Source organism: Sapajus apella, unplaced genomic scaffold, assembly GCF_009761245.1.
Source record: "Sapajus apella isolate SASKATOON/1434 unplaced genomic scaffold, GSC_monkey_1.0 scaffold91, whole genome shotgun sequence".
Classification (NCBI taxonomy): Eukaryota; Metazoa; Chordata; class Mammalia; order Primates; family Cebidae; genus Sapajus; species Sapajus apella.
In genome coordinates, this window is record NW_022437031.1 from 2,472,208 (window position 1) to 2,488,445 (window position 16,238).

The 16,238-nt window shown below is 38.5% G+C and overlaps 1 protein-coding gene and 1 pseudogene across 3 annotated transcripts in view; one reads left to right on the top strand and one right to left on the bottom strand.

Annotated features, from left to right (window-relative positions):
- Nucleotides 1–16,238, top strand: part of ZC3H12B (zinc finger CCCH-type containing 12B) — a 504,463-nt gene that overhangs the window by 330,814 nt on the left and 157,411 nt on the right. The gene's annotated exons all lie outside the window — the stretch shown is intronic.
- Nucleotides 6,139–10,268, bottom strand: LOC116534994 (annotated as a pseudogene).

Here is a 16,238-nt window from a genome sequence, read left to right on the forward strand (position 1 = left end):
CCTCCCCATCACCTATATCTGACATTTCTCCCCTTGCTATCTCTCCCCAGCTACCCACCCCCCACCGTCCCTCCCCTATTTCCCCCCAACTGACCCCAGTGTGTAGTGCTCCCGTCCCTGTGTCCATGTGTTCTCATTGTTCAACACCCACCTATGAGTGAAAACATGCGGTGTTTGATCTTCTGCTCTTGTGTCAGTTTGCTGAGAATGATGGTTTCCAGGTTCAACCATGTCCCTACAAAGGACCCAAACTCATCTTTTTTGATGGCTGCATAATATTCTATGGTGTATATGTGCCACATTTTCCCTGTCCAGTCTATCATCGATGGGCATTTGGGTTGGTTCCAGGTCTTTGCTATTGTAAACAGTGCTGCAATGAACATTCGTGTGCATGTGTCCTTATAGTATAACGATTTGTAATCCTTTGGATATATACCCAGTAATGGGATTGCTGGGTCAAATGGAATTTCTATTTCTAGGTCCTTGAGGAATCGCCACACTGTCTTCCACAATGGCTGAAATAATTTACACTCCCAACAACAGTGCAAAAGTGTTCCTATTTCTCCACATCCTCTCCAGCATCTGTTGTCTCTAGATTTTTTAATGATCACCATTCTAACTGGCATGAGATTGTATCTCAATGTTATTTTGATTTGCATTTCTCTGATGACCAGTGATGATGAGCATTTTTTCATATGTTTCTTGGCCTCATGTATGTCTTCTTTTGTAAAGTGTCTGTTCATATCCTTTGCCCACTTTTGAATGGGCTTGTTAGTTTTTTTCTTGTAAATCTGTTTTAGTTCTTTGTAAATTCTGGATATCAGCCCTTTGTCAGATGGGTAAATTGCAAAAATTTTTTCCCATTCTGTTGGTTGCCGATTGATTGTAATGACTGTTTCTTTTGCTGTGCAGAAGCTGTGGAGTTTGATTAGGTCCCATTTGTCTATTTTGGCTTTTGTTGTCAATGCTTTTGGTGTTTTGGTCATGAAGTCCTTGCCTACACCTATGTCCTGAATGGTTTTGCCTAGATTTTCTTCTAGGGTTTTTATGGTGTTAGGTCTTATGTTTAAGTCTTTAATCCATCTGGAGTTAATTTTAATGTAAGGTGTCAGGAAGGGGTCCAGTTTCTGCTTTCTGCACATGGCTAGCCAGCTTTCCCAACACCATTTATTGAACAGGGAATCCTTTCCCCATTGCTTGTTTTTGTCTGGTTTGTCAAAGATCAGATGTTTGTAGATATTTTGTGTTGCCTCTGAGACCTCTGTTCTGTTCCATTGGTCTATATCTCTGTTTTGGTACCAGTACCATGCTGTTTTGATTACTGTAGGCTTGTAGTATAGTTTGAAGTCCGGGAGTGTGATGCCTCCCGCTTTGTTCTTTTTGCTTAGAATTGACTTGGCTATGCGGGCTCTCTTTTGGTTCCATATGAAGTTTAAGGTGGTTTTTTCCAGTTCTGTGAAGAAGGTCATTGGTAGCGTGATGGGGATAGCATTGAATCTGTAAATTAATTTGGGCAGTATGGCCATTTTTATGACATTGATTCTTCCTAACCATGAACATGGAATGTTTCTCCATCTGTTTGTGTCCTCTCTTATTTCATTGAGCAGTGGCTTGTAGTTCTACTTGAAGAGGTCCTTTACGTTCCTTGTTAGTTGTATTCCTAGGTATTTTATTCTCTTTGTGGCAATTGTGAATGGAAGTTTGTTCTTGATTTGGTTCTCTTTGAGTCTGTTATTGGTGTATAGGAATGCATGTGATTTTTGCACATTGATTTTGTATCCTGAGACTTTGCTGAACTTGCTTATCAGTTTCAGGAGATTTGGGGCTGAGACGATGGGGTCTTCTAGATATACAATCATGTCGTCTGCAAATAGAGACAATTTGACTTCCTCCTTTCCTATTTGAATGCCCTTTATTTCTTTTTCTTGCCTGATTGCTCTGGCTAGAACTTCTAATACTATATTCAACAGCAGTGGTGAGAGAGGGCATCCTTGTCTGGTGCCACATTTCAAGGGGAATGCTTCCAGTTTTTGCACGTTCAGTATGTTATTGGCTGTTGGTTTGTCATAAATAGCTTTTATTATTTTGAGATACATTCCTTCAATATCTAGCTTATTGAGGATTTTTAGCATAAAAGACTGTTGAATTTTGTCAAAGGCCTTCTCTGCATCAATTGAGATAAACATGTGGTTTTTGTATTTGGTTCTGTTTTTGTGGTGAATTACGTTTACAGACTTGTATATGTTGAACCAGCCTTGCATCCCCGGGATGAAGCCTACTTGATCATGGTGGATAAGCTTTTTGATGTGCTGTTGCAATCGGCTTGTCAGTATTTTATTGAAGATTTTTGCGTCTATGTTCATCATGGACATTGGCCTGAAGTTTTCTTTTCTTGTTGAGTCTCTGCCGGGTTTTGGAATCAGGATGATGGTGGTCTCATAAAATGATTTGCGAAGAATTCCCTCTTTTTGTATTGTTTGGAATAGTTTCAGAAGGAATGGTACCAGCTCCTCTTTGTATGTCTGGTAGAATTCGGCTGTGAACCCGTCTGGACCCGGGCTTTTTTGGGGTAGTAAGCTCTTAATTGCTGCCTCAACTTCAGACCGTGTTATGGGTCTGTTCAGGGTTTCGGCTTCTTCCTGGTTTAGGCTTGGCAGGAGGCAAGTGTCCAGGAATTTATCCATTTCTTCCAGGTTTATTAGTTTGTGTGCGTAGAGTTGTTTCTAATAATCTCTGATGATGGTTTGAATTTCTGTGGAATCTGTGGTGATATCCCCTTGATCGTTTTTTATTGCATCAATTTTTTTTTATTCTTTCTTTTCTTTTTTTTGATCTGGCTAGTGGTCTGTCTATTTTGTTGATCTTTTCAAAAAAACAGCTCCTGGATTTATTGATTTTTTGAAGGGTTTTTTGTGTCTCTGTCTCCTTCAGTTCTGCTCTGATCTTAGCTATTTCTTGTCTTCTGCTAGACTTTGAGGTTTTTTGATCTTGCTCCTCTAGCTCTTTCAGTTTTGACGATAGGGTGTCTATTTTTGATCTCTCCTTGCTTCTCATGTGGGCACTTATTGCTATATATTTTCCTCTAGAGACTGCTTTAAACGTGTCCCAGAGATTCTGGTATGTTGTGTCTTCATTCTCATTGGTTTCGAAGAACATCTTCATTTCTGTCTTCATTTCATTGTTTCTCCAGTCAACATTCAAGAGCAAGTTGTTCAGTTTCCATGAAGTTGTACGGTTCTGGGTTATTTTTTGAATACTGAGTTCTAACTTGATTGCACTGTGGTCTGAGAGACTGTTTGTTACGATTTCCGTTCTTTGCATTTGCTGAGGAGTGATTTACTCCCAATTATGTGGTCAATTTTACAGTAGGTGTGATGTGGTGCTGAGAAAAATGTATATTCTGTGGATTTGGGGTGGAGGGTTCTGTAAATGTCTATTAGGTTTTCTTGGTCCAGGTGTGAGTTCAAGTCCTGGATATCCTTGTTAATTTTCTGTCTGGTTGATCTGTCTAATATTGACAATGGGTTATTAAAGTCTCCCACTATTATTGTGTGGGAGTCTAAGTCTCTTTGTAAGTCATTAAGAACTTGCCTTATGTATCTGGGTACTCCTGTATTGGGTGCATATATATTTAGGATCGTTAGCTCTTCTTGTTGCATTGATCCATTATGTAATGTGCTTCTTTGTCTCTTTTGATCTTTGTTGCTTTAAAGTCTAATTTATCAGATATGAGAATTGCAACTCCTGCTTTTTTTTGCTCCCCATTTGCTTGGTAAATCTTCCTCCATCCCTTTATTTTGAGCCTTTGTGTATCCTTGCATGTGAGATGGGTTTCCTGGATACAGCACACCGATGGGTTTGGCTTTTTATACAATTTGCCACTCTGTGTCTTTTGATTGGGACATTTAGTCCATTTACATTTAGGGCTAATATTGTTATGTACGAATTTGATACTGCCATTGTGATGCTAGCTGGGTGTTTTTCCCTTTAGTTGAGCTGGTACTTGTTGTTCCTTTATATGTGTAGAGCCTCTTTCAGGAGCTCTTGTAGAGCTGGCCTGGTGGTGACGAAATCTCTGAGTACTTGCATGTTCCCAAAGGATTTTATTTTTCCTTCACTTATGAAGCTTAGTTTGGCTGGATAGGAGATTCTGGGTTGAATGTTCTTTTCTTTAAGGATGTTGAATATTGGCCCCCACTCTCTTCTGGCTTGTAGGGTTTCTGCTGAGAGATCTGCTGTGAGTCTGATGGGCTTCCCCTTGTGGGTAACCCGACCTTTCTCTCTGGCTGCCCTTAGTATTTTCTCCTTCATTTCAACCCTGGTGAATCTGATGATTATGTGCCTTGGGGTTGCTCTTCTTGACAAATATCTTTGTGGTGTTCTCTGTATTTCCTGGACTTGAATGTTTGCCTGCCTTGCTAGGTTGGGGAAGTTTTCCCGGATAATACCCTGAAGAGCATTTTCCAGCTTGGATTCATTCTCTTGGTCGCTTTCAGGTACACCTATCAAATGTAGATTAGGTCTTTTCACATAGTCCCACATTTCTTGGAGATTTTGTTCATTCCTTTTTATCCTTTTTTCTCCAGTCTTTTCTTCCCGTTTTATTTCATTGAGTTGATCTTCGACCTCTGATATCCTTTCTTCTGCTTTGTCAGTTCGGTGTTGATACTTGTGCATGCTTCGCGAAGTTCTCGTGTTGCATTTTTCAGCTCCATCAATTCACTTATATGCCTTTTTATTTTGTCCATTCTCGTTATCATTTCATCAAATCTTTTTTCAAGGTACTTATTTTCTTTGCATTTGGTTAGAACATGTTCCTTAAGTTCACAGAAGTTTCTTACTACCCACCTTCTGAAGTCTGATTCTGTCATTTCATCACACTCGTTCTCCCTCCAACCTTGTTCCCTTGCTGGTGAGGAGTTGTGATCCCTTGTAGGAGGAGAGGTGTTCTGGTTTCAGGTGTTTTCATCCTTTTTGCACTGGTTTCTTCCCATCTTTAAGGATTTATCCACCTGTCGACTTTGTAGTTGCTGGCTTTCAGATTGGGTCTCAAATCTTCCAGATTGACGTTCTGTTTGTTGATGATGAGGTTATTTCTATTTCTTTATTTTCCTTCTGACAGCCTGGCCCCTCTGCTGTAGGTCTGCTGAGGTTCACTCCAGTCCCTGCTTGTCTGGGGTTCACCTGCAGCAGCTGCTGAACAGTAAGGGTTGTTACCAGTTTTCTTCTTCTGCTATCTTTGTCCCAGAAGGATACCCTCCTAGTGTCAATCTGATCTCTCCTTTATGAGGTGGCTCTTTGGATATATAGGAGTAAGGGAGATGCTTGAGGAGACGGTCTCTTCTTTATAGGAGCTCAAATGGTGAGCTGTGAGCTCTGTTGTTCATTCATAGCTGCTGGGCAGGTATGTTTAGGTCTGCTGCAGCAGAACTCATAAACTGCTTTTTGTTCCCAGGTGCTACTTCCCAGGGATTTAGGGCTTTATTTATGAGTTTCCGTTATGCTGCGGCCTTCTTTTTTTTTCCTTCAGACCTGCCTTGCCCAGCAAGGAGGCAGCCTAGTCACTGTCTGCCTGTAGAGGCTTTGCTGAGCTGCTGTGGGCTCCGCCCAGCTGCCTAGTGAACTTCCCTGCAGTCCTGTTTATATGGGTGTAGTTAGAACTGCTTTGGTGATGGTGGCCCGCCTCTGTTGAGGCAGAGTCTCTCTGCAGTGGCGGGTTACCTTGGCAACGGCGGGCTGCCTCAGCAATGGTGGGTTGCCTTGGCAACAGCGGGCTGCCTCAGCATTGACTGACTGCCTCCGTAGTGGTGGGCTGCCTCGGTAAATGCAGACGCCCCTCACCCACAGAGCTGGACCATCCAGGGTTCAGCTGCGCTTGCTGTGAAACTCTCAATCCAGAGTTTCTGGTTGCTGTTCTTTTGTGGAGGTGGGACCAGCCGAGCCTGATTGCCTGGCTCCCTGCATCAGAGCCTTTTGTAAATTGGTGTTCCAGTCACCTGTTGAAGAGGCGCCGGGGTCTGTTTTTTTTCCCCTGCGGCCACTCACTGCACTGGCTTAAACAGCGGCACTGAGGTTTGTGGTGCTTTTTTTTTTTTTGCCCTGAAATCTACTGTCCTGGTTCTCTGCTCAGTCCCCTTTTTAAACAGACAAATGGGCGACTTCCCATGGCTCCAATCGCCAGCCAAAAGGGCACCCGGACCGGTGTATTTTGTACAGAGAACCGCTGCTCCGGGGTGCCGACAAAGCAGCCGCGTGGGGCAAAGCAGCGGCGCCGGCCGGCACAGCTGCACTGGATGAAACAGCCGCACTGGTGACCTGTGGAGCTCCTCCACCTGGGAATCTCCTAGTCTGTGGGCAATAAAAATGCGGCATCCACTCACCCTCTGTGCTTTCACTGGGAGCTGCAATCCTGAGCTGTTCCTAAATGGCCATCTTGGATCCTCCCTCAGCCAAGTCAATTATAAGCAAAAAGAACAAAGCAAGAAGCATCACACTACCGGGACTTCAAACTATACTACAAGGCTGCAGTAATCAAAACAGCATGATACTGGTACCAAAACAGAGATATAGGCCAATGAAACAGAACAGAGGCCTTGGAGGCAACACAACATATCTACAACCATCCGATCTTTGACAAACCTGACAAAAACAAGCAATGGGGAAAGGATTTTCAGTTTAATAAATGGTGTTGGGAAAACTGGCTAGCCATGTCCAGAAAGCAGAAACTGGACCCCTTCCTGACACCTTACACTAAAATTTATCCAGATGGATTAAAAAATTAAACATAAGACCTAACACCATAAAATCTCTAGAAGAAAATCTAGGCAAAACCATTCAGGACATCGGTGTAGGCAAGGATTTTTATAGTTTTCATCTCAGGTAGTTGCCTGGGGAACTAGTCTTTCCTTTGCCTGCCTGTGGAGGCACTGCTGGGCTGCCAGAGATTCAGTGGAGCTGCTGCATCTTTTATTTACTCAGGAAAATTAGGCCGGTTTCTGTAATGGTGGCTCCCCTTCTGCCCACAGAGCTTGAGTGTTCCTGGTTGCTCTCTAGCTGATGTTCTGGGTGCCTAACTCTTTAGTGAGGGTTTTTGGCGTGCTGGTCTTTGTGCAGTGGCAGAGGGACCCGTCCTGCCATTTGTGCTGTTTCCCTGTGTTCCATTCCCCTTCTTACTGATGGGTGGATAGCTCCGTCCACTGGCTTTTTGGTTTTCTCACCATTAGCCAGTGCTTCCACCTATATCTGTGCTGACAGCCCAAGGGCCAAAGTTGCTGTTTTGCCCTGTTCAGGCAGGGCAAAGCCTTCACTAAGGCTTTTCAGCCCAGTGAAGATCTGTTCTGTGGGTTGTAGAGGGCTTGGGTAGAGAACTGTATCCAAATCGAAGTCCCAGAGAGGGAGATTCCCCAGTCCTCTGGTCAGTTGCACCCTCCTCCTGGGTGGGGCAGTGCCCCAGCTTGCCACAACTTGCCCTATTTGGTTTATACCCACTGTCTGACCAGACCCACAAAATGAACCTGGTACCTCTTTTGGAATTGTGGAGACCACTCGGCTTCTGTCTCTCTCTCTCTCTCTCTCTCTCTCTCTCTCTCTGAGAGCTGTTTTCCAGAGCTGCCTCTTATTCAGCTATCTTGGGAGACCTTTCTTTTTTATGTGAGCATCTATTATAATACACTTTTCTCTTAGAACTGCTGTTGCTACATTCCATAAGTATGGTATAAAATGTTTTTATTTTTGTCTCAAGATGTTTTTCAATTTTTCTTTTAATTTTTTATTGACTCCTTGGTTGTTCAGGAGCATGTTTATTTTCCTTGTAATTGTGAATTTTTAAAAATTTCTTCTGTTATTGATTTCTGATTTTATACCATTGTCATCTGAAAAGTTACTTTATATGATTTTACTTACCTTAAAATTGCTATGACTTTTTTTGTGGCTTAACCTATGGTCTATCCTGGAGAGTGTTTCATGTGCACTTGGGAAAAGTGTGTATTTTATTTCCACTTGATGGAATATTCTGTGTATGTCTTTTGTGTACATTTGATCAAAACTGTTGTTTGTGTCTTCTGTTTTTTTATTAATTTTTTGTTTGAATATCTCACAATTATTGAAAAGTGGAGTATTTAAGTACCCTACTATTATTGTATTGCAGTCTATCTCTTCAGGTTCTTTAGTACTTGCTTTTAATATTTAGGTGCTCCAATATTGGGTGCATGTATATTTACAATTTTGTATATATTCTTTTACTTACTGACTTTTTGTTATTATATAATGTTTCTTTGTCTTTTTTACAGTTTCTTTTTACATGAAGTTTATTTTATCTTATATAAATATTTCTACCCCAAATCTCTTTTGGTTTTCATTGCATGGAATACCTTTTTCTATTTTTTCAATTTCATTCCATGTGTATCCTAAATCTAGAATAATACAAAAATGCCCACTTTTGCCACAGCCACTCAACATAGTATTGAAAGTACTTGTCAGAGAAATAAGGCTAAGGTGGAAATAAAAGGCATCTGAATGAGAAAGAAAGATGTAAAACTGTTGCTATCTGCAGATGTTATAGTTTTATATGGAAAAAAATATAAATATTTCACTGAAAAACTAGAACTGGTAAACAAATTTAGTAAAGATTCAGGATACAAAATCAGCAACAAAAATCCGAAGATATTTTTTACTTTAACAATGAACTATCCAAAAAATAAATCAAAAGAGAAATTTTATTTACAATAACTACTCCAAAAAATAAATCAACAAATTACTTAGAAATAAATTTAATTGAAGCAAATGATCTGATTATGAAAGCTATTAAAATGTTTATGAAAGAAATTGAAAAAATAAGTAAATAAAAAGTTAGCCTAGGTTTATGGATTTGAAGAATTATTATTTTTTAAATGTTTATACAAACATCTACAAATTCAGCACAATTTCAATGCCATTTTTCTAAAAAATAGAAAAAAAGTCTAAAATCTTCAATTGTTAAGACATGAGCAAAAATTACAGAGCTGGAGACATCATACTACCTGATTTCAAACTGTCCTACAACATGCTAGTAATTCAAACAGCATGGATCCAGAAAAAAAAATAAACACATCAAACAAGAAAACAGAATATAGAGTGAGAAATAAAGAAACAGGCTCACACATGTATAGTCTATTGATTTTTGGCAAAAGTTTCAAGGGTACACAATGAGAAAAGGACAATGTCTTCAATAAATGGTGTTGGGGAAACTGAATATCTATACATAAAAATATAATTTGAATCTTATCTCACACATTATACAAAAAATTAACTCAAAATAGAGACTAAACATGAGACCTGAAATTAGAAAACTGTTAAAAAAAACATAAGGATCTGGGCAATGCTATTTATATTTGACTCCAAGAGCAAAAATAGACAAATGAGATTGCACTGAAATAAAAAGTTTCTTTGCAACAAAGGAAGCAATTAGTAGAGTGGAGAGACAACCTACTCATTGTAACGAGTAATAAAGCAAGGTTCTTCTCATCCACCGGTGTATAGGCCAACATTGGCCCAATTTACACAAATAATCTCAGTAGATATGTCACTATATACACCTGGATCATGTAGGGTAGATGGATAACCAACATTACTTTGAAGTATTCTTTTAGTCCTGCCATAACTTGATTAACAGCATACTCATTATCTGTGTTTCCACAAGATTTCTTGTAATTTGCATAATCCTTTAGAATGGAATCCACATTCTTCTTGGCAGGAAGATGAAAGAGCTGTTTTGCCTGCTAATTTTTCCCCAGTCATCAACAACCCATAGTTTTAGCTCTTCAGGAATCTTCTTTATCTTCAACTCTGTTCATAAATGTTTTCTCATTTTCAACAGTAGGTTCTACCCAGGCCATTTTCTTCCAAAAAGGCTGTCATCTCACTATCACTGCCACCATCCAGGTGTTTTCTGTTTCTTCTTTTTGTTTTCCATTCAACATTTTTCTGTTGCACACCAGATGTCTTCTTTCGTGGGGCAGCCCCTCTCATTTTTCCCTCTGCATATTGCTCCTTACTGATTTTTTGAAGTTCTCGCTCTTTATGCAAATTGGTGTCCATATATTTGAGTACTCTGCTCTCTGGAATGATTCATCCCTATTTTTATCCAGACAACTGTAATGTACAATGTATTTCACTTGTTTGTCCTTTATGGCAACCTCTCTACACTTTGCTTCATAAAAGAGAGTCCCAAGAATGTGCAGCACTCACATACCCTCCTGGAGTTTAGGCTTTGGCTCCTCCTTTGGTATCATTTATAAGTGATTCACTGCCTCCTCCTTCTTCCAACACCCCTGACTACCACCCCCTATTTGCTCCTATTTATCTTTTTAAAAGGAAGATTTTCTTTTTTTTCAACAAGAATGAAATTGGGGAACATTGTGGTAAGTGAAATAAGCTAAACATAGAAAGACAAATACTGCATATTCTCATTTATACATGGAATCTAAAATGATTTACCTTACAGAAGCAGAGAGTAGAATGCTGGCTACCAAAGCCTTGAGCTAGGCAGAATGGGGAGATGGTAATCTAAGGGTACAAAGGCTTTGAAATAGGAAAACTAAAGTTAATATTTACTTATTTATTTTTACAGTAAAGTGAAAGCAAGTTTATTAGGAAAGTAAAGGAATAAAAGAATGGCTACTCTATAAGCAGAGGAGTGGCTTGAGCTGTTTGACTGAAGATATTTATTATTACTTCTTGATTATATGCTAAGCAAGGTGTGTATTATTCATGAGTTTTCTGTAAAAGGTGTAAGCAATTTCTGAAACTGAGGGTTTCTTTCTTTTTTAGAACATATAGGGTAACTTCCTGATGTTGCCACAGCAATTGTAAACTATGACATTGGTGGGAGTGTCTCTTTGCCTGCTAATGCATTATTATTTGTATATAATGAGCAGTAGGTATGACCAGAGGTCACTCTTGTTGCCATCTTAATTTTGATAGGTTTTGGCTGGCTTCTTTACTGCAGCCTGTTTTATCAGCAAGGTCTTTATGTTCTGTATCTTGTGCCAACCTCCTATCTCATCCTGTGATTAAGACTGCCTCAACATCCTGGGAATGTAGCTCAGTAGGTCTCAGCCTTATTTTACCCACTGTCTGTTGGATGGAGTTGCTCTGGTTCAAACACCTCTGACATATTTCTCCCCTCCCTTTTGTAAGAGAATCCTTAATCCTAAGGGTTGTGGAAGGATGAAGATCCATCTTCTATAACTTCTTCATGCTGAACAGGGGCGATAATATTCCTGCCTAACTATTAAGATCTCTTGTATTTGGGATAGAGAAGAGCTCAGTCTGAAAGTGCCAATGTGTCAAGGGGTATTCATAACTCTGAGTTCCAACAAAAGGTGATATCTAGAAGATAAATAAATATTCAATTTAAGAAAACATTCAGTAAGCTCATCTTGTGTTCCTACACAAAGACTACCACAGCAATATATTTCACAACAATAAAGCAAAATAAGCAAAATTATCCAAAGTAAATTAAACAAGTAGGCCTTCCGTTAACTAGGCAACTCTTGGAACCAAGCTAATATGGGGTTGTTAGCTGATTCCAATATGTATTCAGAATTAGAATACTGATACTGATTCAGATTTTTATATTACCTATCCCTCTTCTTTCTTCTGGGCTGCAGACAGAGATCACTTGTTGATTCACAGAAATAAGCAATCAGTCTAAATTGCAGAAAAAAGAAACTCAAATACAACTTATGAGGTTAGAATCTAATAACAGGTTTTTGAAAACTGTTATTAAATAACAAATAACACAAAATAACATATAACATAGTATCTGTTATTAGATAACATAGTTTTTGAAACATAATTTTTCTCTCTCCAGTCTCCCATTATTTATCTTTATACTAAAGATAAATCATGGAAAGACCAATTTGGCTTATTATACTTGGCCTTATTATTTGTATAAAGTGCAGCAAGAATAATTATTTGTCACATAAGCTCTTTTTAAATTGGCTTTGGTGAAACTCTGTTCCATAAGGAATCTCAGATATGACTTTTAAATAAATAAATAAACAAATAAATAAAATTTTTTAAAAAAGCTGAACTCAGCCATGGGTTTGTGCCATCAAACACATATGAGTTCGGTAAATTCTTTTACTCCTGAAATCCCAACATAAACGTGGGGCTTCTGGGCTTGTCAGAAAGTGACAATCTTTACTTACCATGGGTAAGAAACTCTGCAGATGGACTGTGTAAACAAGATAGGAGACCAATTTTACTAAGGGGCTTTTATTGGTTCTATAAGTTAAGTTTAATTTCTTAAACATAAAAAAAAAAGGAAAACATACCATTCCAATCAAAGCATTAGTAAAATAACCAGTTACTCCAATGGTGCCTTGTTGCAAAGAGAAATAGATTCTTAATGCACTCGTGCAAATAACTATATTGCCATAAGTTAAGTATACTCACAACTAGTTTCCAAATTCTGGAGACATCAGGTAGAGAGAAACAAATACGCTCCAAATTTTGTTCACAGGAGTATACTTTACTCAATTGTTAAAAGCTGTAAATAGCTTAAAAAAAAAAAAAACAGATTTTTTGACTCTGAAGAAAAGCAAAACAAAGGATCAGCAATGTCATAAGTAAAAAGTCAAAAAGATTAATTCAGTCTTCTATTAGTTCCGTTATCACCTGTCCTGCTTGACATTCATGAACATTTCAGCTCTCCATGAGAGTCCTGAAAGTTTTTTTCCCTATTCTAATGTCAAAATCTCAAAAGTTATCAGAAATCTGCATTTAAGAACACCTGTTAGATTTCTATAGTTGATTCTGAAAACACCTTCTAGAGAGGACCAAAGCAAGACAATTGTCTGTGAATGACAAAAAGTCTTAGGACAGCCACTATTAAAGCCACAATTGATAAGGAAACTTTGGTTACTTCTGTGGCATACAACAATTTTACACAACAATTACAACTATTAACAACATACACTAAGTATTATCAGAATTATAAGAGTTTCTCACAAAATTGGAACACATATCGATAACATACTTTTACAAATACAGTCCAAAGAAAGCCAAACACCATTTCATATTTGACAATGTTTTCTACATGATTTTTATACCAAACAAGTCATATTTCACCATTGCATTAGTGTACTATTGATGTCAAACCTAATTCTTAATAAAACCTTATAGACAAATGTATCCAATGTTAATCAGTATGACCATAAGGTAAGATTCTTATAAACTTTTATAACCCTTTACAATTTTTAATTAAAGAGCAGGTCATTGGTCAGGAAACCCTTTTGTGCTTTCATTCCAATTTCCAATTTATAGAGAAATTGAAAAATACCCATTTAACTTTAGCCAATGTGTTCACATGCAGAATTTCTTTTACAAGATTAATTTTTCACAAACCTTTCACAACTCTCTGAAACCTTCAGCTTTTTCCTATCTATCTGACTTAAAACAATCCTTCAACCCTTTAGGCAGAAAAATCTACATTCCCATACCTTCTTATAATCTTTTACCAAAAACACATTTCACTTTCCTTACACTCCTATAGTGTAAAATTATTTTTATTTTTCAAAGATTAATTAAGCTCTGTGAACTAAAAGGCAATACACTTTTTGCTTTTCTAAAAAAAATATTTTGAAGCCAATTAATTGGAGCACCTTTTTATGTAAATATCACACACACAACACATATAAATGCACAGAGAGACAGAAGAAGATTTAGTAGTTATAAAATTTTTCATTTACCAGTTTTTTAATTAGAGTGCTGGCTTCAGGGTGGAGCCCTGGGAGGAACAATGTCAGTTTCTCTGACCTAATAAGCAGGCACAACTTGAAGGCAAAAACAGATCCCCAAATTAAGGTTCCCATTTTTATTTCAGATCATAGATCCCCAAAAAGAAAAATGCTATGAAACAAGACAGTGCAATAATTTTACCATGCATTTCATGACAAAGCAAACCAATCAGACCATTCTGTGATTACCACATCCCCTATGATAAGTTTTATCTCTTAGTGGTGGGTTGGGGACACTTCCATACCTTCCAGGTGGACAAGAGCATGCTTCTCTGATCCAAATGTGCAGGAAGTGGAGTATTCCCTCATAACTACCATGAGCTATCCCCAAAAGTATATTTCCTACCTAGTTATTATATACCAAAGCTCTCTCATAATGCAAAGTAATTTCTCATAACCCCCAAAGTATAAAACATTAGATAATGCAATTCAAAACAGAACAAAACCTTAGATTTTGAGAGGAATCTATCAACTTCTAATTCCTGTGGTTTCATGAGAAAAACAGAGGATTTTTTTTCAAAATGGGGTCTGTGATGCCTCCTCCTTTTTTCTGAAGAAGTCCAGGCTGTCAGAACTTGTATATCCACTTTTAATTAAGCTAACTTTTAACCATAGTGCTTAAAAAAGAAAGTCCTTTTAAATCTCTTATCACCCAATGTAAGCCAGGCCAAATGGCTAATATTTCTGGCTTTTTAGATTTACAAACGTTTACCTCTCAAGTGAAACCAACAAGCCTTTACTAAGGTTATAAATTAACCACGAGTGTACAAGGTATTTTCAAAGAGGTGGCAAAAGTTTTTACAAAATCTGGAATCCTTAAAGGTAGCTCAGAGAAAGAAAAATTCAAGACAGTTCATGGAGGGAAATCAAATCAACAAATGGTAAACACACAGATATCAAACCAGAAAGGACTCATTCCCTAAGCTGAGAAAAAACTCAGGTACCATTGTAAAATGGCAAAGTCTTAACTGCCAAGCTACAGCATTGGGCAGCTTCCATTCTTCTTCCCAGAGGGAGCCTAGAGCAGGCCAGTTTTGAGCTTGCAAAGGCTTTTAACTGCTCAAGATAATTTTTAGGGCTAATTATGACATGAGCTCCAAAATTTCTGTTTCTTGGATGGCAGAGACCAACAGAAAGTATCACCACATGGTTTCAAGGTCAAGCTCCCAAGGACATGAAACAAGAGGAAAAGGAAATCATCCAGTTTTTCTTTTTTTTCTTTCTTTTTTTTTTTTTTTTTTTTTTTGTCAGGGACATGTAGCATAGTTTGTAACTGACCAGTTTGCTGGGCCGTCTTGAACAGCAGGCTTAAAGGGGTCCTAGGCCCATGTTTTATCCTAAGGTACCCTTATCTCTAACAGAAAGATATGGAAACCAAATTCATAGCACAAAGTACAAAAAAATTCACTACAGCTTAAGACTAGCATCTTGAATCATTTTTCTCATTAATTAAAACTGTACAGAAGAGGTAAACAGTGATTTTTATTATTCCTTCAACCATTTTGTGCAAAGAGAGAAGCTGAAAACCCGACTGGTATGAAATTAATATCATTTTATGGCTTGCCAGGCTTCTGGGTTTTCTTTCCTTGAGTGTCCCTAACGAACTAGCCCGCTACACCATTGCCCTGGGGACCAAGCCACAACACAAAGGAAAATCATGAAACTAAAGGCAAAATTCCCTCAATTTTGCAAAATTCTCTCAATTTCCCCACAATAGACTGCTGGGGAAACCAGATTAAGTTTTTCATTCCAGCCAGAGCAAAATACATGAGACAAAACAGATATTAGCCACTCTGCTTAGCACCCAATATCTAACTTACAAGACTCAAATTTGCCCCAGGTTGGTCCCTGTCATCTTTAATTTATTTGAAATAGATTGAAGTTTCAATGTGTGTTCTCTGGGCAAGATGGTCACCCTGAGTAACAGAAAACATAGAAAAGAGAAAGGAGAAAAAGGGAGAGAAGCATTGCCTGTAGCAGAGTGGGGGAGGCCAACAGTTCCCTTAGCTCTCAAGTCTCCTCCTTTGGGAAGAAGAAAAGTTCCCATGTCCCATTATCATGTACATGCCAAATCCTGTCATGCACAGACATCAGCAAAGATTGCAAGACAGATTAATCCAAAGAGAATAGCAGTTTACATCTCATACCCCCAAACCCACTCTTAGCCCAAAGGAACTTTACTGAGAAGGGGGGCCTCCACCTCCCTAAATCTTAGGAAAGACTCTAACCTTTCTAACTTGGGCCTTGAAACCAAATTCGGTCAAGCACCCTTCTCTTTTATTAAGAGGGGCCTTTAACCCTCTCTGTCTTAGGAGAGACTCTAACTCCCCTAAGTTAGAGTTAAGACTGTACAGAAGAGTTAAGACTCTAACTCCACCACTTTCCCAAAGTCAGCCAATTGGTTTTGCAGTTTGTTTCTTTTGGGTCAGGGGTCTCCTCAGTATTGCCCCTTTGGGG